Source organism: Narcine bancroftii, chromosome 1 (genome assembly GCF_036971445.1).
Source record: "Narcine bancroftii isolate sNarBan1 chromosome 1, sNarBan1.hap1, whole genome shotgun sequence".
NCBI classification, from domain to species: Eukaryota; Metazoa; Chordata; class Chondrichthyes; order Torpediniformes; family Narcinidae; genus Narcine; species Narcine bancroftii.
Genome location: NC_091469.1, coordinates 435,451,547 through 435,464,489, shown reverse-complemented (window position 1 = coordinate 435,464,489; position 12,943 = coordinate 435,451,547). Strand labels below are relative to the sequence as shown.

The 12,943-nt window shown below is 42.9% G+C and overlaps 1 protein-coding gene and 1 long non-coding RNA gene across 8 annotated transcripts in view; one reads left to right on the top strand and one right to left on the bottom strand.

Annotated features, from left to right (window-relative positions):
* Positions 1–12,943, bottom strand: part of abcb4 (ATP-binding cassette, sub-family B (MDR/TAP), member 4) — a 151,488-nt gene that overhangs the window by 29,770 nt on the left and 108,775 nt on the right. The gene's annotated exons all lie outside the window — the stretch shown is intronic.
* The window catches only part of LOC138751693 (uncharacterized), a 69,018-nt gene continuing 64,429 nt past the window's right edge, over positions 8,355–12,943 (top strand). For all 3 annotated transcript variants that reach the window (XR_011350125.1, XR_011350124.1, XR_011350123.1), the window contains exon 1: positions 8,355–8,791. This is a non-coding gene — a long non-coding RNA (uncharacterized lncRNA). The remainder of the gene's footprint in view (positions 8,792–12,943) is intronic.

Below are 12,943 nucleotides of genomic sequence, written 5' to 3'. Positions count from 1 at the left end.
ACCACTGTGTAACTGTTGGTTCTGTCCCACTTCTGTACCTGTGGTTCCTCCCCTAAGATTTCCCATAAAGGCAGTTACGCTCATATCCCTCCCTCAGTACCTGCCTTGGAACTGGGCCAGCAACATGTGATACATGCTTGAAGTTCATGGTGATTAAAGCCTACTTAATCATGACTTCTAGTCTGGCATGAGTTATTGATAGCGTATCAGCATCCTCCTCTAATTCATCCAGCAATGGAAGTATTTGTTTCCGCACAAAACACATGGTGATGCATCAACTTTACAGAATCATACCTTCCTGTAAAAACCTTCACTGGTTAAGAACACATTAAACTAAACAAATCCATTAGGTAAGAACTGCCTTTTAACTGAAGTAAGTGATTAATATAGAACATCAATCATCAAACAGCTTAATACAGGCCCTTTGGCCCATCATACTATGCTGATCTTTGTAAATCTACTCCACAACAATCTAATCCTGCCCTATATCAGTCCCATAACTCTATTTTTCTTGCATCTATATGTATATCTGAGTCTTTTGAACATTCCTGTTTTACCAGCCTGGCAATGCATTTGAGGGACCCACCTCTGAGTAAAAAACTTACCTCTGACCACTCCTAAACTTTCCTCCACTCACCTTAAACAGATGTTTAAGGGGCAACATGATTAGTGTACTGGTGGGAACAACGCTAATACAGCATCAGCGACTTGGGTTCAAATACAGCGCTGTCTGCAAGGAGTTTGCATGTTCTTCCCATGTCTGGGTTCACCTGTTTCCTCTCATTCCAAATCATACAGGGTTACTGGGTTAATTAATCACGAGTGCATTTGATTAGCACCAGGTCATGAGCTGAAAGGGCCTGCTACCGTGCAGTCTCTCTAAATTAAAAAAAAACTGTCCTCTGGTCATTGCTAGTGTTGCCCTAGGAAAAAGGTACTGGCTGTCCACCTTATCCTTGCCTTTCATAATATAATACCTCTATTAAGTCACCTCTGAACCTTCATTGGTCCAAAGAGAAAAGACCTACCCTCTGTCAACCTTGCTTCATAAGGCATGTTCTTCCATCCAGGCAACATCCTGGTAATCTCCTCTGCACCCTCTTCAAAGCATCTACATCATTCCTGTAATGAGGCAACCAAAACTGATTGAAACGTTTCTGTGAGATATATGGGAGAATGTTCCTGCACTGGTACACAGGGCTGACCCTCGGAATCAAACATTACAAAATAGCCTGGCATTCTAAGCATGTCCCACAGCCTCATCATTAGCCCCACATTACACAAAGAATCTTTATTTGATTTTAAATGCTCCATTCATGCCTCATCCTAACGGGGTGTTCCCTTCGTTGCACCTTGTCCCCCTCCCTTGCCTTCTCTGCTACCTAAAACAAATGTTTTCTCTCTTTCACATTTCTGATGAAAAGTTCCAGATCTGAAATGTTAACCATTTCTCTTTCCACAGAAGTTGCCCGAGTGTTTCAGCATTTTGTTTTTATATCATAAAAGTAGGGGGAAATTTGTATCATAGATAGCCAGTAAACAATAAGTTTAAGTAGACAACAATTTTATTGCTTCCTTCCTCTCGATACTGAATTCTCCGATATCCACCATATTATGGCTCTGTTGTACAAAGTAGAATGCCCTCCATAATGTTTGGCACAAGGAGTTTTTTTTTTAAATTATTTTCCCCTGTACTCTACAGTTTTAAATTTGTAATCAAACAATTCACATGTGATTAAAGTGTACATTCCAGATTTTATTTGTATACATTTTGGTTTAACCATGCAGAGAAATTACACCACTTTTTATTCATACTCTACCCACCCTGTGTACTCGTTTATGACCCACTGTGAGGAGCTGCTAATTTCACAGCACTTCTAAATGCTGAATGTTCTACAACAGTGGTTTTCAAACTGTGCCGCACCCCCCCCCCCCCACTCACATTCCACCTTAAGCAATCCCTATGCCATAGGTGCTCTGTGATTAGTAAAGCATTGTTTAAGGTGGTATGTGGGTGGAAAGAAAAAGTTTGAAAACCACTGTTTTGATCGTACCTCATTGACTCATTATGTGCACGGTTTCATAACTCCAAAGGAAATGGGTCAATGACAATTTTTCTCAAGCAAAATATTTCAGTAATAATTGGGTCCAGAGCAGTGATTCTCAACCTTCCCTTACCACTCACATACCACCTTAAAAAATTCCTTACTAATCACAGAGCACCAATGGCATAGGGATTGCTTAAGGTGGAATGTGAGTTGGGGGGGCGGGGGGCACAGTTTGAAAACCACTGTTCTACAAATTCTTCAACACCAATTGTGATTTGATTCATCCACAAAAATACTGAGATTTGTTTGAACCTAGCAAAAAATCAACACTGCAATTCCCATCACCTTTTATTTTCATTTATATAGTTTTTTTCCCCTCTTTGGTCGAAGTCCCTACTCTTGGAAAACTGGAGAGGCAATCCAAGCTTGTCTGACTCCATGAGTGGTGTAAAATTTCACTTGTCTTGCATTACTGTTGACAGACAGCTTTTGTAAAGATCAGCTGCTTATCTTGAAGACCGAAGAAATGCTTGCATATCCAGGCTTTGTACTTGACATACTTTTTAATGACACAGGTGGAGGCCATTCAGTTCATGCCAGCACCAAATAGAAAATCCCTTCAGTCTCATTTCCTCTTTGCTCAATCTCCTCTTAATTTACAACTTAGAGGCCCACCAATTTATTCCTTTTACACTTTGCCTACGCAAAAAGGCAATGTATAGTATCAAGCCATCACACCTTTGCAATAGTAGGAGGGAATTAGAGGACCTTGTGATGAGATAGAGAATATGCAAACTCCTCAGGGTCCAGTGGAAGGAAGCAATAACATTTAAACTTATTGTTCCTGAAATTTAAGTTGATCTTGTTTCCCTGAATTTGACCGCTTCATTTTCAATATAGACAGCCAATTCCTTTACACTTCCATCTCCCATTATAGAAGGTCTCAAAGCCCTATGTTTTTTTCTTGACATGACATCAAACCAATCAACCTTGCTTCCACCACCACTCTTCTCTGTCTGGCAGAACGTTCTCACTCTTAATAATTTGTCCTTTGACTCATCCCACTTTCTCCAGATCAAAGGAACAGCTATGAACTGCAAGGGAACCAGCTACACCTGCCCGTTTATGGGCCAGCTGCAATCTTACACAGGCAAGGCACCTCAACTCTTCCTCAACTACATCGGTGCTGCCTCATGCTTGTCATTTCATTCAATTTGCTGCCACCTCCCACCTCGACCTCAAATACACCTGGTCCATCTCCAGTGACACTCGCCTCTTTCTTCACACCCAGTCCCCTGCAACGATTCTATTCCTTTCTCCAAATTTCTCTGTCTCCATCCTTTCTGTTCCCAAAATGAGGTCTTCCAGTCCAGATCATCTGAAACATTTGCATTCTTCCAAAAATGTGGCTTCCCCTCTACCATGATCATCTCGACTCTTACCTGCATCTCCTTTATTCCTTTCTCCCAATTTCTCTGTCTCCATCCTTTCTATTCCCAAAATGAGGTCTTCCAGTCCAGATCATCTGAAACGTTTGCATTCTTCCAAAAATGTGGCTTCCCCTCTACCACGATCAACTCGACTCTTAACTGCAACTCCTTCATTTCCCATTCATCTGCCCTAGCCCTCTCTGCTCCCAGATGAAGCAAACACAGGATTCCTCTTGTCTTCACTTGTCCCCTACCAACCTCTGCATTCGATATCTGTAATTTACACCACCTACATGATGTTCCCCTCTCCTCTGTCTTCTGTAGGGACTGCTCCTTCCATGACTCACTTGTCCACTCATCCCTTCCCATTAATTCCCTGCAGCCATGGGTAGTGTCACACCTGCGCCCACACCTCATCACTCACCAAACAATCCTTTCACGTGAAGCAACACTTCACTTGTGTATCCGCTGGAGTCAACAACTACATCCAGTGCTCCTGATGTGGCCTTCTCTACATCAGAGAGAGGTTACGCAGACAGTGATATCACTTTGTCACGGTCATGTACTTACACGGGGCTAGAGTGGAGCCAGTCACTGCTGGTGGTACAATGTGCATGTGTGAGCTGGTCACCGTTGATGCATCTGTGGTGACATATGAAAAATGTAACATGTGTGTGCAGCCAAAGCAGGGAGTTCGAACAATGTGGAGTTAATGTACACATGTGAGGTGTTGAAAGAAGGAGGAGTTGGTTGGGAAGAAACAAAAAACATGGATGGTTGTGAAGGGAATAAAAATATGTTGAAGCCATTTTTTTTGTACTGAAGAACAAGTGATTGTGTTCTTTTAATGGTTTACATAATGTCTATCTGGCGGTCTCCACAAGTGGGTGACCCCATTGGTGCACAGCTCCTTCTAAGTGAAAATGGAAAGGCACAAGGATAAAACCAATATAAACAATGCACAGGCATGGTTTTCAATCCTTGAGGGACATTTTTCCTCACTAAATCTGACAAGTCAAAAGACAAAATTCAGTTTGCTTGCAGCACCCTTCCTAGAGCAGACTGCTTGCAAAGTGGAAGACGTTCTAGTTAATCCAGATGACAACTTCTCACGACAACCTTAAGGCTGCTATTTTAGAGTGAACAGCGCTTTCCCAAGAATCTTGCATTGCGGAACTGCTAGGCAATGATAGCCTTGGCAACAGGAAACCGTTACAGATGCTGAGAAGATGGCGCAGGCTAGCTGAAGAAAAGCCTATTGAAGGAGAAGTATAGAAACCGATTCCTCCGCTGTTTGCCTCCCCAAATTCAAGGACAGCTAGCAGGTGTCTTTCGGGTGTCCACCCTCAACAAATTAGTGAGATATGCCAACCTCGTTAAGGTCATGACCTCAGCAATGCAGTTGGAGGCATTTGCAACAGTTCCCAGTCGGTAGGAAAAAACTGAGCTGGAACAATAGGTTACAGCACCCAGACAGCAAAAGAAAACTGAGCTGGATAACAAGTGGCTTTTTTAGTGTGCAATTTGATAGTACTCAGGGTGCGAGTCCAGGCTTTAACCACCCAACAGAATTACCCGTTTCCAGCCTAGTTGGAATTGTGTGGGTTGGGATGCAGCAGAAACGATGGACAGCACCAGAACTCTGGAAAAAGGATAAGGCACAGTGATAGAGACAGCTCCAGACCATGGTTAAGACAGCCAATGTCTTTCCCTCAAGGACTGTCTCTCGACTACTCAATTTCTTGTCGACACTGGTGCACAAATTTCAGTGGTCACCCCAATTCCACAAGAGCTCAGACACCCTAACATGTCATGTATTCTGTCCGCCACAAACGATTCTCACATTCAGACGTACTGCCGGAGGTCAATCATGCTCGAGTTCAGTGGGTCTTCACAGTCACAAATATAGCGAATTCCACTGTGCAGCAGATTTTTCTGTCACATTTTTCCCTGCTGGTGGACTTGAAATATCGCGGAGTAGTGGACCATTGCACTTGCATGCAAGTGAACTTCATGGGTTGTCACCCACGTCCCCAGTCTCCAACCTAGCATCAGTCCGTTCCAAGAGTTGCTCAAATAATTCTCTAATTTAGTAACCCCATCATATTTCATGGGGACATCAAACACATGCAGTGACCCCACCACATAGAGATCTGAAGTCCTCCAGTTGCAGCACATGCACATTAGCTGCCACTAGATCATCTTAAGATTGCAAAAGCTGAGTTTGTTCACAGGCAGGACCTGGGAATAGATCGTAGATCTGACAGCTGCACATTGCCACTGCATACGGTCACAAAGAAGACTCCAAGTGATTGGTAGCCGCATGGTGATTACTGTGCGCTGAACAGTACCACCATCCCTGATTAATACAAAATTCCAAGTTTACATGATTTCTCAGCGAACTTGTATGGCGAATGAGTATTGGCAAATTTAGACCTGGTGTGCGCATACTACCCGATTCCAGTGCAACCTGATATTGCCAAGAGAGTGGTGATTACTCTTTTCAGCATATTCAAGTTTCTTCAAAAGGCATTTGGTTTGTGGAACACAGCTCAAAAGTTCCAGTGGTTTATGGACTACGTCCTCTCTGGCCTCAAATTTTTGTGGCAAGTGCCAATGAAGAGAAACACAGGGACCATATTTTGACACTGTTCCAGAGACTTGATGCTGATATTGTAATCACTCCAACTAATTGCATTTTTGGTGCCGCTGAGCTTATATTTTTAGGACAAAGTTACAAAGGATGTCATCTTGCCGAAGAAAATAAAAGTATTTGAGATTTTTCTACTCCTGTTAGGTTCGTCTAGTTATGGCATTTTCTAGGGATGATGAATTTCTTACCAAATGCAGCTGTGTTTCTCTTGCCCCTTACTGACCAACTCAAAGGGTCAGATAAATCAGCTGCTAAAAGGCCATTGTGCTTTGATGAGATGCAGTTTGTGCTTTCAACAATGTGAAGTCTGCACTTGCAGATGCTACAATGCTTGCACAGCAGAACCCCAATGTCTTGCTCTCTCACTCATTCCGACAGTGCCCTGGGCACAACATTGAACAAAATGTAAGTGGGAGGTTGGAGCCTCTGGTGTTTCTTTTCAGCTAAGCTGTCACCAGAGAAGGCAAGATGGAGCATGCTCGGTCAAGAACTCCTAGCCAACTACCTCACAGTGAGGTGCTTCTGTTTCTTGGTGGAAGGTTACCCTTTTATTATTTATACAGACAACCAACCACTTAGATATACCTCATGAACATGTTTGCACCACTGTGCACCATGTGAAGTCTGGCAGTTAGATTTCATCCTACAATTTTCCTCGAACATACAGCACGTTCAAGGGAAGATGAATGTGGTGGCCAATGCCCTACCCAGCGTCCTACATACAAAAGCATGCAGACACACAACCAGACATAACACATATACAGACAAATAATACATATGAAGGACAAGCATTATATCTTAAAAATGAATAGTAATTATTGTTTTGTAGAAATGAGAGTCTCGGATGGTTAGTGTGATCAGTTCCTTTTGTCATTCAGCATTCTCATTGGCTGTGGGAAAAACTGCTCTTCAGCCTGGTGGTGCTGGGTCTGATACTCCTCTGTCTCTTCCCCAATGGGAGCAGCTGAAAGATGCTATGAGCACTCCTTCCAACCTGCACAATGATTTTGTGCGCCCTCTTCAGACAACGATCTTGGTGGCGGGTGGAGGGGGGTGTGGTGTTGGAGGGAGACTCCAGTAATCCTCTCAACCACTCATGTGGACCTATAGATTGACCTACAATCCATTTCTTTGCAGCAACCGTACCCCACACTGTGATTCAGCTGGCCAGGGCACTCTTGATAGAGCTCCTACGGAAGGCTGAGCTAAAGTCTTCTCAGGAAGTGCAGTCGCTGTTGCGCCTTCCTGACAAGTGAGGAAATGTTGAGGGTCCAGACGATAGGTCACTAGTTAAGTGAACTCCAAGGAATTTGGTGCTCTCCACTCTCTACTATAAAGTTGTTGATGTGTAGTGGAGGGTGGTCGTTCCTGGTCCTTCTGAAGTCCACAATCATCTCCTTCATCTTGTCCATGTACATACAACTACTACCATTGACTTTACTGCTATGGTTGTGTACAATACACTGATCCCAATCTCATTTTGTAACACCAAATCAACACAGGTCTCCACTGGAAAGTGACTCAGGTAAAACACTAGCTTGTGAAGCTTCTGCAAGTAGACCAAGGCCTTTTGCACCTGCACAAATGAGGTGGGAGTTTTTCAGTGCCCTCTATAACTTGTCTCATCCAGGCAGGAGAGTGTCAGTTAGGCTGATTACTGAGTGTTTTGGCTGGCCTCACATCAAGCAGGATGTTGGATTATGGGAAAGGGCCCGCTTACCATATCAGTGTTCTAAAGACTCCAGGCACACGAAATCCAGACTTGAAGATTTTCCTTTTGATCATATACAACTGGACTTGGTTGGTCCACTCCCACCATCAAGAGGGTAAATTTATCTACTTGCAGGTGAGGCTGGGCTAACAGGTTGCAGGGAGTCATTCTCGACACCCACATCTCTGTGGAGATGCTGCTTGGGCCTTCATTGATCAAAGGATTCCAGCTTTCAGTGTCCCAGGCACCATTATTACTGACCAAGGGTCTTGGTTCAAGTCATTGCTGTTCCGAGCTCTCACTGATCTTTTGGACACCAGTCGCATTCAGATTACAGCCTACCATCTGTAGGCCAACAGCCTTGTTGAGCGTTTCTACTATCAACTGAAAACAACATTGACAGTAGGAAGCGATGCGTCTCGGTGGAGTCAGTGTTTGCTCATGGTCCTCCTTGGTGTGCCCAATGTCATAACAGAGGACCAAGGTTGCTTTGTTCAGCTGCAGAACTGGAATATGGCACCAGACTGACTCTGCCTGGTGTATTTGTTGAACTGTCCACTGTGACTGCACTGCATGAACCATCTAATTATGCCGAATGACTACAGGACAGCACGCGACTGCTCAAGTCACCAACTGTGCGACATGCTTCAACTGCAGCGTATATGCCAGTTGATTTACAACACTGCCCCCATGTTTGTTCAACATGATGCCATTCGTCAGCCATTTCAGTCTATTTACAACTGAACTTACAAGATCATACAAAGGTAGCCTACAAGTTTTGTGGTTCGGCGGAATGGGAAGGCTGACTTTGTCACCATTGACATTGTGAAGTCAGCGAATATCAACAATCCACTTTCTTCATCACCTACCAACAACAAAGAAAAAGCCGGACCCTGGAAGAGATAGTTTTGAAGAAACAATAAAAATGAACATTTGTGAAGGAAATTAAGTAAGGAAATGCCTTTTTTTGTACTGAAGAATGAGTATATTCTTTTAATGGTTTATGTAACATCTCTTTGGCATCACTACAGCTTTGCTGAGCACCTTCGATCTGTCTGCATCAGTGACAGAGATCTCCCTTGACATGTCTGTCTATGGCTTCATGTTCTGTCCTACCAAGACCACCTGTAGATCAGAGGAGCAACACTTAATTTTCCATCTGGGCATTCTCCAACTGGATGTTATAACATCAACCTCTGGTTTCTGCTAGCCTACTCTTCATTCTCCCTCACTTTCCATTACCTTCGTCTTCTTTCCTCCAGCTCTCCACCCGCTTCCCTCTCCATTCATAGAGCCATCCTACCTCCCCCATTTGCTGGTGTGCCCTCCCTCCCTTATCCATCAATCACTTCCTGCCTGCGGGCCTGCTCCTGCCCCTCCCATCCACCACCCTTTTGTTCAGGCGCCTGCCCACATTTTATCACATCTTGATGAAGGGCTCAAGTCTGAAACACTGGTGAATCTCCCTTTACTTTTATGAAATATAAAATAAAATCCTGAAACACCCAGGCAACATCTGTGGAAAGAGAAATGGTTAACATTTCAAATGTAGAACTTTTCATCAGAAATGTGAAAGAGAGAAATTAAGTTAGTTTTAGGGAGCAGGGAAGACAAGGGTGTTGCAGTATTAATTGCCATGTCATCGTGCAACACTAATACCTTCAAAGCAAAGCATTCCCATCACTTTGAACATGCATATTTGCATAAAATAAATTTTTGGACTTCTGTGATGAACTGAGAATATAATAGACTATTGATAGCTTGTGACTTGAAAACAAACACTAACTTGCTTGAGAACTACAAGGACTGTTGAATGCTGGTTAGTACTATTTTTGAGACCAAACATGTGAAAACACAATGAGCTATGATCTTTGAATCTTCTTTGGCCACAGGGGAAGTGCCGGAGGATTGAAGAATGGCAAATGTAGTCCCCTTGTTTAAAAAAGTTAATAGGGAGAATCTTGGGAATTATATACCGGTGAGTCTTACGACAGCGGTATACAAGTACACGATCCTTTATTGGACATCTAAAATCCAGAAAGCTCCAAAATCTGGCAAGTGGGGACCAGCGGTTTGGGGAGGCGGCCGGGCAACTGGAAGTGGGTGGGGGTGGATACGGCAGCACAATTCAGAAAAATCCGAAATTCGGAACACACTGTCCGCCAAGGGCTCCAGATAAAGGATTGTGTACCTGTACAAACTATTGGAGATATTTCTGGAATATCTGACCTATTTGAACACCTACGTACACATGCAATAACATGCATTTATCACCTACACCTTTAACACAATCATGCCAAATAAACTCACCTCCTAACTCTGTGATCTGGGAGTCATACCCCCATTTGCAACTGGATCCATGATTTCCTGGCTGTAGGCCACAATCAGTGAGGATTGGTGACAGCACCTCCTCTATGATCATCCTCAACACAGGGGCCTTGCAAGGATGTGTGTTGTCGGCTTCCTACTGCACTCCCTGTACACCCACAATGGCATGGCCAAACACCACTCCAACTCTATCCAAAAATCTGCAGGTGACACCTTTGTCGTAGGCAGGATCTCAAGCAAAGACCAAAATATGGAAGGGAGCCAGAGGAGCAACAGGCTTGGTGCCAAGACAACAACCTCACCATCAATGTCAGTAAAGCTAAGGAGCTAGTCATTGACTCACTCTCCTATCCACATGAACACTGCCCAGGTGCAGGTAGTAGACAGCTTTAAGTTCCAAGGAATAAGCATCTCCAATGATCCGTCCTGGTCCAGCCATGTTAACACACTGGACAGGAAAGCCCTCCAGCATCTTTCCTTCTTGAAAAGCATGTTGCCTGTTACCTGCATCCTTTAATAACTTTTATAGGTACACCAATGAAGTTAGCCTGTCAGGGTACATCACCGTGTTGTAGGGGAACTGCTCCACCTAAGAATGCAAAAAACTGCAGAGGGTTATGAATGCAGCTCAGGTCATCATTCAACCTTCCCCACCCCCTACTAATTCCATTTATATTTTTCACAGCACCTCGGTACATGATAGTAACCTTGAATATGAACGAAATAATAACAAATAAACAATGACCTCAATTGGATGAAGCGATCGGAAGATGATCCATATATCTGGATTTCCAAAAAAATGCTTTACATTTGTTACCAAGTCAAAAACTAATGAACAAGGAGCAGGTGTAGAAAAACAATTAGCAGAATAGGTGGCAGACAAACTGAAATACCAGAAGCACAGATGATTAATTTGGAGTTCAGGTGGCTTAGTGCTGGGAACTGTGTTTATCACAATTTATTGAATAAATTAAACCTTATAATCAAACCCCTATATTAAAAAAAAACATAGCTGATATTAACAGGAGTAGATAGTCCACACAAGTTCTTTACGTAGTCTTAGTTCTTCAATGGATAGTTTTTGTTAAAAAAAAATCCAGAAAATGCTGGATACTGCCATATCTCGTGGTTTATTCAGCACCCACTCACGACTGGGAGAACATCCAACCACACAGAGCCACTCAAAGGAGTTTCCAGAAACTCCGGTGCTCATTTAACCATTCTCCAGACCACTTTAGTTTTATTGAATATGCATGGATGTAGTTTTTAAATTGTTAAATTAAATATTTTTAAAAACCTATTCCCCAAACCTGATTTCCCTTCCAGAGTGACTGGGTACGAGTCTGGAAGCAAAATATAATGTTTAAGCAACTGCAAAATTGATCCTGTTCACCTGAAGCACACCAACATTCATTTTTAACTGAGACAGGACAAGGTGTGGCAATCCATTCCTTCTCAGCTTTACGCTGATCAATTGAAATTTTTTTACGAGGGCTGTGTTGCTCCAATTGACCAACTGATGCCACATGTTCTCATTTACAAACTTTTATTCTCTCATTACAACTTAAATTCTGAAGAATACTGCGCCTTTTATGTTGCTAATGTAGCTGAATAACCATTTCATGAGAGAATTAGTGACTACACCTCCTCACACCCTGCAAGGACTCCATCCCCTTCTCTCAATTTCTCCATCTCTGTCGCAATTGCTCCTAAGTCCAGAGCCTCTGAAATGTCTGCCTTCTTCCATGTCTGTGGCTTCCCCTCCACCATTATTAACTCGGCCCTCAACCGCATCTCTTCTTTCCCCGCTCCTCTGCCATAGCCCCCCCTCCCTTAGAAACAATAAACACAGAATCCCCCTCACCCGCATCTACTTTCACACTACTGGGCAACAGGTGGGAAGGACAGAGTCCATTTTTTACGGAACTCTTCACAGAAGAGCAGGAGGACTTCTTGCAGACATAATCTGCAACAATGAGCTCCCAGGAGGGATCCATCCATCAATAGCCTGTTCACAATCTCCAATCCCTGATATCCACCTACAGTAACTGACTCTCTTACAACGGTCCTGAACTCATAAATGTTGATCTTAATCTCCCAAACTGACATCACCTTCTCCTTTCCCTTCCTCAAGTTATCAAATGCACATAGCAATAAATAGTGTAATGTCATGTAAATACTGTAATGCAATGGCTATACCTTTCCTGATTAAACAAATTAAGGTCAGCTGGCAAATCACATGAGTCCTAGCAGGGTTGATACAAGAGGTATTGTAGCGACTATTTTCCTTTATAATCACTTGCAGAAATTAGAATGCCATTGTCTACGACTCATTCAAACAAATCCATACTAAAGTTGAGTTTTCCATGGTTTATTAAACATTATATCAGTTACTACATTATTTCAAGACATGAAAATTGTTAGACGGTATTAAAATTATGATTAAACGGTCAATAAAAGTTGTTGGAACTCTTCTAATGTCTACATTTTAGAGGAACAAAGAAAATCAAACTGAACGTTTATCTCAAACACGCAGAGAAAGCTAGCTACAAATATAACCTTGAAGCAAAGACTGTTACAGGCAGACAGCATAAAATCTGTCAACACCTTCTGGCTACTTGCAGAATTTGCTTGCAACTTGCTCTTTAACCCTTACAGGTATTACTGTAAAAGAATATCCAGAAAATGCTGGAAACACTGAGGAGGTCAGGCAGCATCCGTGGAGAAACATAATATTTTAGGATGAAGGCATTTTCGTCAGACTAGTGTTACT